Source organism: Armigeres subalbatus, chromosome 3, assembly GCF_024139115.2.
Source record: "Armigeres subalbatus isolate Guangzhou_Male chromosome 3, GZ_Asu_2, whole genome shotgun sequence".
Lineage (NCBI taxonomy): Eukaryota > Metazoa > Arthropoda > Insecta > Diptera > Culicidae > Armigeres > Armigeres subalbatus.
Window position 1 is genome coordinate 33,900,263 of NC_085141.1, and position 14,857 is coordinate 33,915,119.

Consider the following 14,857-nt stretch of genomic DNA (forward strand, 5'->3'; position numbering starts at 1 on the left):
ATTTATATTTACCGTGTTCCAGATTTCCGATCAATTGAAATTTACTGAAACTTTTTATGCATCAACTAATGGGAGCATGGACAAAATCTTGACTTTGTTAAATATTTTAGGTAGCGTAAAGTATGTTGATATTCAGCTTGTTTTCTGGAGTTAAAAATAAATCAATTTGAATTTTGCCAAATCTTAACTTTTATTGAAAGATTTCTCATTTCAGAACAGTGTATGACAACATTATGTTTACCTCAAGTTCAACATTCAGTTCGTTTGAATCTGTGGAAAAAATGACGAATGGCAATACTATCACAATTGTTCGTTGTTGTCCTACGTAACATCTATGAAGTGATGAATTTAATTAATTATGTTGGTGTTTAAACATCATAATGATGTGAACTTGACAGATTCCCTGATTATCACGAACAACTGGGCATGATGAAAAGCATTTCGTGACATCTAATCCATCTAATGCGTATCAACGAGCCACATGTAGTGTTTATTCTGAAATCCTTCGCGGGCCGCAGCAAAAGGCTTAGAGGGCCGTATGCAGCCCGCGGGCCGCACTTTGGGGATCACTGGAATAGATACTGTAAATACACCGATTCTTTTTTTACACGGTGGATGCGTTCCGTGTAAAAAAAGTTTTCAGTTCAAAATTTGAAAATCCGTGTAAAAAAAGTTTTATGATTTCTCGACGTATCATGCAAAATGGAGCAATTTTGCAAAAAATTGTACGGGATTTTTTTTTACACTGCATGTATCTTCTTCTTCTTATTGGCATTACATTCCCCTCTGGGATATTCCCGCCTAGCTGCTTAACTTGCCCAGTTGTTAACCGCAAGGTTTCTAATCCAAGTTACCATTTTTGCATTCGTATATTATGAGGCTTACATGATGGAGATCGTAGTAGTCAGAGGCATCGGACGGCAATCTTTTTTGTGCGTGCTGCTGTCATTTTTTTCTGAAATTTTAACTGCTTTTTATTTATAAAGTTTACAAAATAAATGAGAGTGAAAACAATGTTTCTAAACTGTTGCTGGACTGGGACCCCCGACCCCCGACGACAGAAGGATACTTCGTGTGGAGAGGACTGCGAGTTTTCGAAAGAATGGCGTTAATTTTCGGGAATCAAGTTCACAAACACTGTTGGCTTCGCTACTCTTGAGCATAAGGAATGGCACTTGTAAGTCCATCTAAATGGGGTAAGTCTTTACTATTTTTATTATATTCATTAAATTCAAAAAGAAACCATTTTCCATATGCCTGTAATGTTACACCAGACACACTTAAGAAAATAAATCCTGCCATACATAAACATATATCTGGGTTACCACAATAGCCCTTTCATTATTATTAAACTATATCTAAAAAATAGACTCGTTAATTTATCAATTAATTATAATTATTTATCAATATCTTTTGGCATAGTGAAAAAGTTAATTGTCTTAATCGGGTTTGCTTCTGCTACGACAATAGAGGCTTGTTTGCAGCCGTTTGATCATTTATTCATCCACTTAGAACTCATTTGTTGATCAAAATCATTATCATATCAGGGGGGAAGGGGAATTTAATTTCTTTTTGCTCTTTTTTCGTTTCAGAGAGCGAGCAAAGGCGCTTAAACCTAGGCTATTAGCCAGGGCAAGGCTAATACCTTCGCCCCATCCGAGGAAAATCATCGGCAAGGATAATGGAGTGACATAAATTTCTTAGCAAAGTCACTCCCAACGTATTTCCACAAATTTTCTATCATTTGCTTATAATGATACTCCTAAACCACATACCCTACCCACCATCCAATTCCTTGACATCTATGAGAGCGTCGGTGAGTCGCTGGCCTCTCGTTAAGTAGATGTCATATCATCATTTCCTTCCCTTTCCTAGTAACGGAGAAGATGGGCGTGGCCGGCAATGATAGCTTTCATGTTTTATCATTTTGGACCCCCAATTGGATTTCCATTGAATCCCAAATGGAAATCCATAAGCAATTGGGGTAAGAAAGGTAAAGAATATACATGACAACTATCAGTATGCAATCTACGAAATACTCCGTTACAACGCAACGCAACGCAACGTATATTATGAGGCTTACACGATGATACTTTTAGCCCAAGGAAGTCGAAACAATTTCCAACCCGAGAATCGAATCCAGCCACCGTCAGCTTGGTTTTGCTCTATAGCCACGCATCTTACCGCTAGGCTTTTAGAAGGGCCCCGCATGTATGCGTACGGTACATCAAATTTCATGCCCCTATTAGAAATACATAAATTACATAAAATACATTTTGTTAAAATTACAAATTACAAATTTCGTTTCAACTATGTAAAACCAACAAACAACTAATTTTTTTTTTCAATTCAATGTAATTCTAAATCGACTATTTTTTTTACTTGTCTATAATCAAACTAAAATACTGATGCATCGCATATATTTTCCAAATTTGTAATTTCTATCCTAATGATAAAATGTCTGAAATAATTTGGGGAGCTCCACAAACCATTTCAGCAAAAGCTTACGAATACCTGGGAAACTTTGAGGTGGAAATTTTGGATATAATTCTGAATAATATTCTAAAGAAAATCCTCTTGAAACAATTTCTGTATTAACAGAACAGGTTTTTGTAATAGAATTTAACAAACAAATTTAAAAAAAAATGGTGCGTTTTTAAACAAAATGCAGAGGATTTCCCACAACAATTTTTCGAAGGACTCCTCAATAAAATTTTTAAAGTAAATCCTGGGAGACATTCTGGATACCAGAAAAAAGTGGATAAAAAGTAAAAACAACGTAGAATTCATTTATTTTAATATCGAATCACTTGCGTCTTATCCAATGTTAAATTCCGAAACATGAGCCATTCATCAATACCCAATATTTAACATGATATAATATATAATCAATAATATTTACCATGACAGGAAACGATGATTGATAAAAGTAAGGATACATGAGCATGCCCTGTGTGTAGTGCCGCAATGAACACAATGCAATGCATGAGTTCGATTCGAGAAATATTGTTGCCTGGATTGCTGCCCACTACGATGATGAGTTTCAATCTATGTGTCCATTTAGGATTAGAAAAGGCATCAGTAAATCATACGGTGTTACAGCATTATGAGCAAACTTCCGTGGAATGCTTTCTATTCAAATTGAAAGCCTTCCCATTATCAGCGCGTGTGATTTCATCTAATTACATGATTGCGCCGTGACCGTTCGAAGCAAGGCAGTGCACTGCTGGACAACAGGAGCGGATCAGTGCAAATAAAGCCCTGTGCATATTTAAGCACGCCATCACCTCGAGCCGTGTTGTACTGCACATACGGAACGAATGTCACCGCAATTACATTCGCTGCAGCAGTCTCCAGAATGCAATGCAAATTTGCATTTTGAAGTACCTGTTCGACCACAACACATGTCCCATCCCGACGCGACGCGACATCGACGATTGTCGGCGCTAGGGAAAGGACGCCATGCCTAATCTGGTCATGGCGAGGTATGTGGAAGCAAACTAACGATCGGGCCAGTTGGTCTCATGAGAAAACCGAAATAACCCCATCTATCCTCATGACGATGATGATGGGTACAGGAAATGCTTTAGTGTCGTCCGCAACTGGATAAGTGGAATCTTGAATCGGGGAAGTCACGTGGCTCGATGGTTCCAAATGGGGAAGCTTGTTCTTGTAAACATGCGTGAACAGTGGCAGAGCGTATCCTATTCGACAGTCACGAGGCAAGCCATGAAGCTAAAATTGTGGCCGACAAAAATATGTGAATACCTATATCTCGGGAACTTTTTCAAATCGGCGTATGTAACATTTTGATCAAGCTGAGAAAATGAGCTTGGAAGTTTTCAGATTTCATTTTTATTCCTATTTGGAAACTAATCATTTTTTTGCAATTGAATACACCTCAACGATACATTATGAAAAGGTTCATCGTCACTGACTCTGAAATCTGCACTGCGTGTGAACATTTCAGTTATTTTGATAAAAATATATGTTACAACGTTCTGCAACAGATAAATCACATACGTCGTTTTGATACGTCAGCATGACCGAGGTCATGCTACTTTCGTCGAAATGTTACGCTGTTCCGTACGCTGCATTGTTGATACGTCGAAATGTTGCGTCAAATTGAAACGTTTCACGCACATGCGACATAAAAATTGCAACACTTACAACACGACGTAACAACATTTGCTGCAGAAAAACAACGTAAAATGTTTTTCTTAACGAAAACCAGAATTTTCAAGCAACATGCTTAATTTTGAAATCAGTGATGAAAAAGTACAAGCAGACGCACGTTTTAAACTATTGAGTTGTTCGAAAAAACTTTTTAAAGTACATTTTCTGCTAAGTGGTGTATGTGCAATATTTTCACTAATGATGTTACACCGTTTTGCAAAAATTTGATTTACATATTTAAAAACACATTTTCATGTCGGTTTGAAGATATACACATTTTTAGATGAATTTGATGCCATATGCTGTTGAAAACGGGTTTGTTTACAATTTGCGACATACGTCGTTTTGAAAAAGTACCCGAGATATAGAAAATTATTTTGTGTGCATTTAATTGCCATAAGACGAGTTGATTGTAACTTCACAGGTACGTACTTCGACCTCAAAAGTAAGGCCGTTTTCAGTGTCTCGTACTTCACTCCAATAGTTAGGACTTCATGGGCTCGCAAGCATTAACGGGGCGGAAATGAAATATCCCCATGTTAAAAAAAAAGTTTTAGATATTTTCTGGGGAGTGTGGAGCGAAGTTTCTTCTATTTGACGAGTAGATCTTTCTCGGATGAAAAGCGATATTAAAAGGGCATTGGAGAATGACACCGAATTAGTTTCGGTTAGCACAGCTATTGTTTCAAAAAGCTGGCCTGAATCATTGCGCCGATTTGAACTTAAGAGTTCTATATCCTACGTTTTATCGGATCAACATTATTGTCATGCCGGATAAGGTCCAGATAACTCTTTTAGTTTCTCCCTTCCGGACGGGCCTTGGGAGATATTACAAACCATTTTTTACAGCTCGCGGTTATGGAACAGGAGAGTTATTGATTGTGGTTGATATTTATTCCAAATGTCTACCAGTGATGAAAAAAGATCTATAGATGTCACAGACATAAACGCCATTTTTCCAAAGCTTTTATTGCATGGGATCTGCCACTGATCATAAGGCTCGCTAACGTTTGATCACCTTTCTCTTGCACGAGCACAGAAAGGAATTCGATTTGTTTTTAATTTGTTTCCTTCCGAATGAAATCATTTCTATGCGCGTGCAAAGGAAAGATTATTAAACGTCAGCAAGCTCTATACAAATGGTCCACTATTTTTCGGTACAGAATCCCCTCAGTCCTCAATTCAATGGCGCTGTAGAATACCAATATCAAGGAATTGCCAAAGCTCTAGCTGACAACAAAGATAATGAAGTAAGCTGTAGAGAAGCACAGGAGCGGATGTACACGTTCACAACACAATTAAGGGCCGATGTCCACGTAGCGGTGTTTTAGGCTGCGTGCACGCCAGGTTCACGCGAGGTACCCAGCATCAAATGGAGTAATGCACACGTAAACGTGTGCACGACTACATTTGATCCTGGGTACCTTGGGTGGCCGGGGCGGGCACGCAGCTTGAAAAAAAACGCTACGTGGACATCGGCCCTAAGTCACATTCAAGACTAAGAATCACGTCTTTCAAGCTCCCCGTTGCGTTGGTTGGAAATACCGAAGGTAATTGAAACCTTGATTAAGTTTCTTGACCGACAACAAATTTTCCCTCCACTCTGGAATGAACATTACGTTCTTCATATGGAAAAACCCTGTAAGCTTATTGATCAAAAAGATACACGTGGATACACCTTCTTTAACGACTTCGCACGGGTAAAAATCCGTTCCCGGAAATGAGAAAATAATTCATGATTTCATGAATCCAACGTGTTTTCATGTTATGAAAATACACCATGAATATAAATCATGATTTCATGATTTATTTTCGCGTAACGCAACCAATGCGTTACGATTTGGTTGTTGAGATCGAAAAATAAAAAAAGTTCAACAGGGGTTTTGAACTTGAGTACACCGAGTGAGAGTCCGGCGTGCTACCTTTCAGCCGTTCTCACTTCTTGGGAAGGGAGTGTTCGAAGTATAACCGGTTATGCATTTTGTCGACTGCTGAAGATTGCGCAGTACCACGAATAATGTTCCTGAAATCATGAATTATAATCAAGATTTCATGAACTGGCATGATTCATGATTTCATGATTTTTTATTCATGATTGTGGGTATGCATTTGTTTCCGTGCGACCACAAACGGATTCCTCAGATTTTGTGATGACTTCAGATAATTTTTCTTATTAACGAAGTGGTCATTCTGAGACTACACAAAACAGGATGCTTCCACCACTTGGTGCCTTCGCATTAGATCTTTCCATGAAAGCAACTTCCTTTCGACTTCCAACAACAGAATCAGCCTTTGCGTCAGATTTTTGTTCCATGGGCAGTCCTTCTTCATATGGCCTGACTTCTCACAATGCAATGGTGGCATCTACTAACGAGTCTGAATTAATGCAGTCACTTTAGCATCTACCATTGAACTCGCGTGTTGACTTCTTCCTTTCATTTTATCTTCCTGTCTCCAACGAAAGTTGTTCCTTTATCATCGCTTGTGTAATCCTGACGATGAAATCTCTTCGACTTGTTGGCTAACAGCCGCCGCTTTACTTTTTTCAGGGACAAGATGTTTTCGTTTATGATTTCGATCGCTATTACCTAGAGAGGTTAAAGCTATCCGTTTGAGTTAGAAATAGCGTTGAAACTAGGTCATTTTCTTCCATCTTGGCACATGCAGACGTCAATTACCGTTAGAGGTGTGCGCCGATCCATAAATCGTCAGCGGCGGCGTTTTCGATATCACGTCAGAAACCATTTTAGCTAGCGGCGTAGCAATATTTTATTGCATTTCATCGTCGGAATTTTTTTTCCAGTTTTTCTTTCTAAAATTAGGAAAAAAAATACAGTGGAAATAGAAAACATATCCTATTTTTTAGGCAAATCTTCGTTCTCTGAAAAAAAAAGTTCCGTATTCCTTCGGGAAATTCTTCAGAAGTTTCTTGGTAAAATCTTCGGAATTTGCTCATCAAATTCTATTCGCTGAAAATTCTTTGAAATTTTGACGGGATATTGTTCAAAAGTTGCCTCGGGAAATTCTTCGCAATTCCTTCGGGAAGTTCTTAGGAAGTTCCTCGCCGAAATGTTTGAAATTTTTCTGATAATATTTCGTAATTAGGATATTAAATTCTTTGAAATCTGCTTGTTAAATTCTTCAACAAATCCTCGACATAGTTTACGGAATTTTATCGGCGAATTCTTCGAAATATCATTGACAAATTCTACACAATTCTTTCGGAAAACACTTCGAAAGCTGCCACCAAAAAAAATTGAATGTACCGTTGAAAAGGTGAACGATGGAACAAGTGTTGAGTAAGACGTCTGTTTCTCTGTGCTACTTCCATGCAGCTCAAATGTTTCAACAGTCTTCTTTCAAGATACTCCAAAATTTCTTTCCAAAAGGCTCCGAAGCCGTACTTTAAGAGGCTACGAAGCCTCCTTTAAAAAGGCCTGGAAGACTTATTCGAAACTTCCTATAAAGAAGCTCGGAAACTACTTTTCAAGAGGCTCGAAAACCGCAATTCAAAAGGTTCGGAAGCCTATTTTCAAGAGGCTCGTGAATCTTGTTTCAATAGGCTCGAAAGCCACCTTCCAAGAGGTACGGAAGTATCCTTTCAAGAGGCTCAGAAGTCTTCTCGCAAGAGGTTCGTAAGCCTCCTATCAAGAGGCTCGGAAGTATCCTTTCAAGAGGCTCGGAAGTCTTCTCGCAATAGGTTCGAAAGTCTCCTTTCAAGAGGTTCGGAAGTCTCCTTTCAAGAGGCTCGAGAGTCTCGTTTCATAAGGCTCGGAAGTCTCCTTTCAAAAGGTTCGGAAGCCTCATTTCAACAAGTTCGTAAGCCCCCTATCCAGAGGCTTGGAAACCTCCTTTCAAGAGGTTCGTAAGACTCTTATCAAAAGGCTGGGAAGCCAACTTTCAAATAGTTCGCAAATCTCAAGAGGCTCGGGAGTCTCGTTTCAAGAGGTTCGGATGCCTTCTCGCAATAGGCTCGGAAATCTCCTTTCAAGAGGCGCGGAAGCCTCCTTTTAATAAGCTCGAAAGCCACCTTCCAAGAGGTACGGAAGTCTCCTTTCAAGATGCTCGGTCGGAAGCCTCATTTCAAGAGGCTCGATAGCCTTCTTTCCAGAGGCTCGGAAACCTCCTTTCAAGAGGCTTGGAAGTCTCCTTTTAAGTAGGTCGGAAGTCTCCTTTCAAGAGCCACGGAAGTCTCTTTTCAAGCAGCTTGGAAGTCTCCTTTCAAGAGGCTCGGAAGTCTTCTTTCACGATGCTCGGAAGTCTTCTTTCAAGAGGTTCGGAAGTCTTCCTATCAAGAGTTTCGTAAGACTCCCATCAAGAAGCTCAGAAGCCACCACTCAAGAGGCTCGGAAGCCTCATTTCAAGAGGTTCTGAAACATCCTTCAAGAGGCTCGGAAGCCACCTTTCAAGGCACTCGAAAGACTCATTTCAAAAGTCTCGAAAGCCTCCTTTCAAGAAGCCCGAAAACCTCCTTTCAACAGAATCGGAATTATCTTTTCAAGAAGCTCGGCAATCTCCTTTCAAGAGGCTCGAAATCTTCTTTCAAGAGGTTCGGAAGCCTCCTTCAAGAGGTTCGTAAGCCGCCTATCAAGAGGCTCGAAACCCACCTTTAGAAACGATCGGAAGCATCCTTTTAAGAGGCTCGGAAGCCTCCTTTCAAGAAGCTCGTATATCTTCTCTCAATAAGCTCGGAAGTCTTCTTTCAAGAAGCTCGGAAACCTCTTTTCAAGCGGCTCGAAAACCTCCATTCAAAAGGTTCGAGAGCCTACTTTCAAGAGGCTAGGAAGCCACCTTTCAAGAGGCTCGGAGGCCTCCTTTCAAGAGGCTCGCAAGTCTTCTCTTAATAGGCTCGGAAGTCTTCTCTTAATAGCCTCATTTCAGGAGGTTCTGAAAACTCCTCCAAGAGGCTCGGAAGCCACATTTCAAGACGCTCGGAAGCCTCATTTCAAAGGGATCGAATACCTCCTTTCAAGAAGCTCGGAAACCTCCTTTCAAGAGAATCGGAATTCTCCTTTCAAGTAGCTCGGAAATCTCTTTTCAAGAGACTCGAAAGTCTTCTTTCAAGAGGTTCGGAAGTCTCCTGTCAAGACGCCCGAAAGTCTCCTTTCAAGAGGTTCGGAAACCTCCTAGGTTTAGGCACTGAAGTCTCCTTTTAAGAGGCCCGAAAGTCTTCTTTCAAGAGGTACGTAAGCCTCCTATCAAGACGCTCGGAAACCTTCTTTCAAGAGGTTCGGAAGCATCCTTTTTAAAAGCCAGGAAGACTTTTCCGAAAACTTCCTTAAAAGAAGCTCGGAAACCTCTTTTCAAGCGGCTCGGAAACCTCCATTTAAAAGATTCGGAAGCCTACTTTCAGGAGGCTCGTAAGTCTTCTCCTAATAGGCTCGGAAGTCTCCTTTCAAGAGGTTCGGAAGCCTCCTTTCAAAATGCTCGAGAGTCTCGTTTCTAGAGGCTCGGTAGTCTTCTTTCAAAAGGTTCGGAAGCCTCCATATAAAAGGTCAGGAAGACTTTTCCAAAACTTCCTTTTAAGAAGCTTGGAAACTTCTTTTCAAGATGCTCGAAAACCTCCATTCAAAAAGTTCAGAAGTCTACTTTCAAGAGGCTAGGAAGTAATCTTCCAAGAGGTACGGAAGCCTCCTTTCAAAAGGCACGGAAGTCTCCTTTCAAAAGGCACTGTAGTCTCCTTTCAAGACGCCCGGAAGTCTCCTTGTAAGAGGTTCGGAAACCTCCTTTCAAGAGGCTCGGAAGCCTCCTTCCAAGAGGCTTGGAAGCCATCTTTCAAGAGGCTCGGAAGCCTCATTTCAAGAGACTAGGAAGCCTTATTTCAAGAGGCTCGCAAGCCATCTTTCCAGACGCTTGGAAGTCTCCTTTCAAGCAGTTCGGAAGTCTCCTGTCAAGCAGCTTGGAAGCCTCCTTTCAAGAGGCTCGGAAGTCTTCTTTCAAGAGATTCGGGAGCTTCCTATCAAGAGCTTCGTAAGCCTCCTATCAAGAGGCTCATAAGCCACCACTAGCGAGGCTCGGAAGCCTCATTTCAAGAGGTTCGGAAACCCTTTCAAGAGGCTCGGAAGCCACCTTTCAAGACGCTCGGAAGCCTCATTTCAAGAGGCTCGAAAGCCTCCTTTCAAGAGGCTCGGAAACCTCCTTTCAAGAGAATCGGAAGCCTCCTTTCAAGAAGCTCGGAAGTCTCCTTTCAAGAGGCTCGGAAGTCTTATTTCAAGAGGTTCGGAAGCCTCTTATGAAGAGGTTCGTAAGCCCCCTATCAAGAGGCTCGGGAGCCTCATTTCAAGAGGTTCGAAAGCATCCTTTCAAGAGGCTCGTAAATCTTCTGTCAACAAGTTTGGAAGCATCATTTCAAGAGCCTCGAAAGGTCTCCTTTCAAGACGCCCGGAAGTCTCCTTTCCAGAGGTTCGGAAACCTCCTTTCAAGAACCTCGGAAGTCGCCTTTCAAGGGGCTCGGAAGCCTCGTATCAAGAGGTTCGGAAGTCTTCATTTAAAACGTCCGGAACTCTTCTTTCAAGAGGTCCGGAAACCTCCTTTCAGGAGACTCGAGAGCCTCATTTCCAGAGATTCGGAAGCCTCCTTTCAAGAGGCTCGGAAGTTTCCTTTCAGGAGGCTCGGAAGTCTTCTTTCAAGAAGCTCGGAAGTCTTCTTTCAAGAAGCTCTAAAATCTCCTTTCAAAAGGCTCAGAAGCTTAATTTCTAGAGGTTCTGAAGCGTCCTTCAGTCAAGTAGCTAGGAAGTCTACTTTCAAGAAGCTCGGAAGTCTTCTTTCAAGAGGTTCGGAAGCTTCCTATTAAGAGCTTCGTAAGCCTCCTATCAAGAGGCTCGGAAGCCTACTTTCATGAGCTTTGGAAGCTTAATTTCAAGAGGTTCGGAAACCTTCTTCAAAAGGCTCGGAAGCCACCTTTCAAGAGGCTCGGAAGCCTCATTTCAAGAGGCTCGAAAGCCATCTTCCAAGAGGGTCGGAAGCCTCCTTTCAAGAGAATTCTTTTTTCAAGGAGCTCGAAAGTCTCCATTCAAGAGGCTTGGAAGTCTTTTTTCAAGAGGTTCGGAAGCCTTCTATCAAGAGGTTCGGGAGCCTCCTTTCAAGAGGTTCGGAATCATCCTTTCAAGAGGCTCGGAAGCCACATTTCAAGAGGCTCGAAAGCCTCCTTCCAAGAGGCTCGGGAGCCTCCTTTCAAAAATCCCAGAAACCTCCTTTCAAGAGAATCGGAATTCTCCTTTGAAGGAGCACGGAAGTCTCCTTTCAAGAGGCTCGGAAGTCTCCTTTCAAGAGACTCGGAAGCCTTTTTTTTCAAGAAGTTCGGAAGCCTTCTATCAAGAGGTTCGGGAACCTCCTTTCTAGAGGTTCGGAATCATCCTTTCAAGAGGCTCGGAAGCCACATTTCAAGAGGCTCGAAGCCTCCTTCCAAGAGGCTCGGAAGCCTCCTTTCAAAAATCCCGGAAACCTCCTTTCAAGAGAATCGGAATTTTCCTTTCAAGGAGCTCGGAAGTCTCTTTTCAAGAGGCTCGGAAGTCTCCTTTCAAGAGGCTCGGAAGCCTTTTTTTTCAAGAAGTTCGGAAGCCTCCTATCAAGAGGTTCGGAAGTTTCCTTTTAAGACGCCCGGAAGTCTCCTTTCAAGAGGTTCGGAAACCTACTTTCAAGAGGCTTGGAAGCCTCCAGTCAAGAGGCTCGGAAGTTTATTTTCAGGAGGCTCGGAAGTCTTCTTTCAAGAAGCTCGAAAGTCTTCTTTCAAGAAGCTAGAAAGTCTTCTTTCAAGAGGCTCGGAAGCCTCATATAAAGAGGTTCGAAAGTCTCCTTTCTAGAGGCTCGGAAGTATCCTTTCAAGAGACTCGGAAGTCTTCTTTCAAAAAGCTCTGAAGTCTCCTTTCAAAAAGCTCGGAAATCTCCCTTCAAGAGGCTCGGAAGCTTAATTTCAACAGGTTGTGAAGCGTCCTTTCAAGAGGCTCGGAAGTCTCCTTTGAAGAGGCACGGAAGTCACCTATAAAAATACTTGGAAGCCTCCAAAATCCTTTTAAGTCTTTTAAGAAGCATGATGCACTTTATTCGGATTGGAAAGTTTTACGAAATAACGAAAATTTGAAACTAATTATATCCCGTTAGTTTTTAGGTCAGTTTTACATATTATGCCTTTTTTATTTACGCCTTTTTTCATTTACCGCAAAAAAAAGGAGGTGCCTCAATGAAGCAAAAGCTCGAAGCGTTACCGCTAAAGAAAAAGAATTAAAACCGCTATTCTAGGGCCCTCCACATGCTCCAAGCCTATTCTTTTTTACGGACTGCTCCTAAACATTCGTCCGAAATTAATCACACCAACAACGATTTTGCCTTTATAATAAGAGTTGATTCAGTTTATCCCATTTCGGCCTTGCTTCATCAGTTACAGCCGGAATTTCTTTCCTCAGCACTGACGAGACTTCCGCCGCATCCAGATAAAGCTTGACTCGGAACCTCCAATTTTCATAATTTGGTTCAGTCAGCTGTGGGATAACAGATCCTTCTTCCATTGCTGGGCTCATCGCCTGAATAAGGTTCTAGTATGGACTGACGAAGAATGAGGCTGATGATCTGATGATTCATTGAAGAACTATGTTTAAAACGTCTGGTAAGTTTGAAGACTTGTCAAAGAATGAGAGTTCAGATTTGACAAGATCAATAAGGACAAGCCTCTCGGTATCCAAAACTGAATGCACTCGCGTTTTCGAGGGCACCCCGTTCAAAACGGAAGCCACGCACAACTATCATTTTTATTATTCCACGCATGCTGCGACGCATATTTTTTTTCAATTTCGAACCTTTTCGCACTATTTCAAATTTCATGAAATGTTCAGATTGTTTAGAAGATTATTTCCAAAACGAAATTGATCATTCGGTGGGCACGGAATAGACTCTTGGAATCTCCGGAAAAATCTTGGGATGCTAGAATTGGCCATTCTCGCCGTAAAATTGTATTCGCTCAATAGATTCTTTAATTTATTTAAGGAAACTTATGATATGCTATGTATGAAAACTTCTAGATAAGAATTCTAAAAAAAAACAAAATTATAATACAAAATTATATAATATCTTCTCAAATTAAAAGATATTGTCATTGTAAATTAATCAACGTTTACATTCCTATTACAATTGGCAATCCTACGCCTTTGCTCGCAAGGCTACTGGAGCCCCTGTTAGCGTTAACCCTTTCCCGCCCATGGTGTCTGTGGTGCACCATCAAATTTTGCACCTTCTAACCTTCATCGAATTGTTTCAACAACAAAAAGGAATATTGGACACATCTTTATGGTTCCATTAGACTGGAAATATAATCAATTTTGAGTACAAATAGTGAAACTATTGAAAACAATCAATTAACTATTGATTTACAATCAAAAACTTTTTTTTTCGTTTTCCACTAATTTTTGCTATGCTAAATAACTTTTGTTCTAGCATTTTTCTCAAAGATGATTCCTTCCTATTGAAATCTTTGAAAAAAGTCGTGGGCGGGAAAGGGTTAAGTTAAAAATTTAATTTCTCGTTTTTGCCATGTGAACGAGCATCCTCAGCTTCCAAAGTTGAAAATCTGTATTATTTCTATTGGTTTCCTCAATTCATAGCTTTTCTATATTGTATTGTTATCTCCAGTATTCTAAGTAATTCACTGATCCTACCGGTCCAAACTAACTCTTTATCAAGTCCTACCACTCGACAGCCAATTTTGACCAGCAATACGCGGGCAAACAAATCGTTCATCCAATAACAACAAGAATTGCCCCGATCCAGCTCTATTGTACGCTTCATCAATCTTAATGTTTATACTTCATGCGCTTCGTATATTCCATTTCTGATTCGCTCTAGAGGAGCGACCCGGGAGATTGTCAGCAGCAGCTTCAAATTGATAAGAGTTCAAAGTGCGGCGCCATACCCCTCATTCACGCCATGCAACACAGTTTACCAGCACGGTGAACAGCTGAGGTGCCTCCCCGAAATGATAACGTTTCGATGATCGGCAAGATATTCGACGTCACGCGAGATTGGCACGGGCAGCCGTCGACTGGCGCTCCCAAAAATAACCTTCGCCCAATCCGATTGAGCCGAGGCGGTTTTAGTTAACTCCCCTAAAAAAAGTCAACTAAGGCCGGTTGTTTACATTTGATCCGATCGGAGCGCAAAAAATATCACATGGACGACAACGTCGACGATGGTGAATAGAGGTGAATTTATCGGTGGTGGTAATTTTCATTAATGGCATGGTTTCACCACCCACTACTAATGTACTAGCCGTCCGTCACGATTGAGGTGGGGGTTGGTCCAATGTCGTCACTAACTATCAAATTTGCCTCCTTGACCACTACTGTTCTCAACGTGTATAGCACCTCGGTACTTTTAGAGTCTCGTGTCATTTCGTTGAACTTTCCGTGTCAAATCGACCGGATCGAAGAAGGGGGCCGATCCACCTATCCGCAAACTGTTGCGTCTATTCTTTCGCGACGCCGTAAACATGAACACCCACGTACATATTCCGCCTGTCAGCGTCGGCGGTGATAATAATAGAATAGATCAGTCAATCAACGCAAGTGACAAGAATGTGTAGTGTGCGCAAAACTCAATCTTTGGCTGCATGACTTCTCTCCGATAAATCTACCTGCGTCGAATCGAATGATAGAAGCTTATTCTATTTAAGGTTGATTATTCTGAAAGTTTC

General features: G+C 41.2%; 1 pseudogene; it reads right to left on the bottom strand.

The window, feature by feature from the left end:
• Positions 1-14,857, bottom strand: part of LOC134226580 (phosphorylase b kinase gamma catalytic chain, skeletal muscle/heart isoform-like) — a 95,715-nt pseudogene that overhangs the window by 80,567 nt on the left and 291 nt on the right.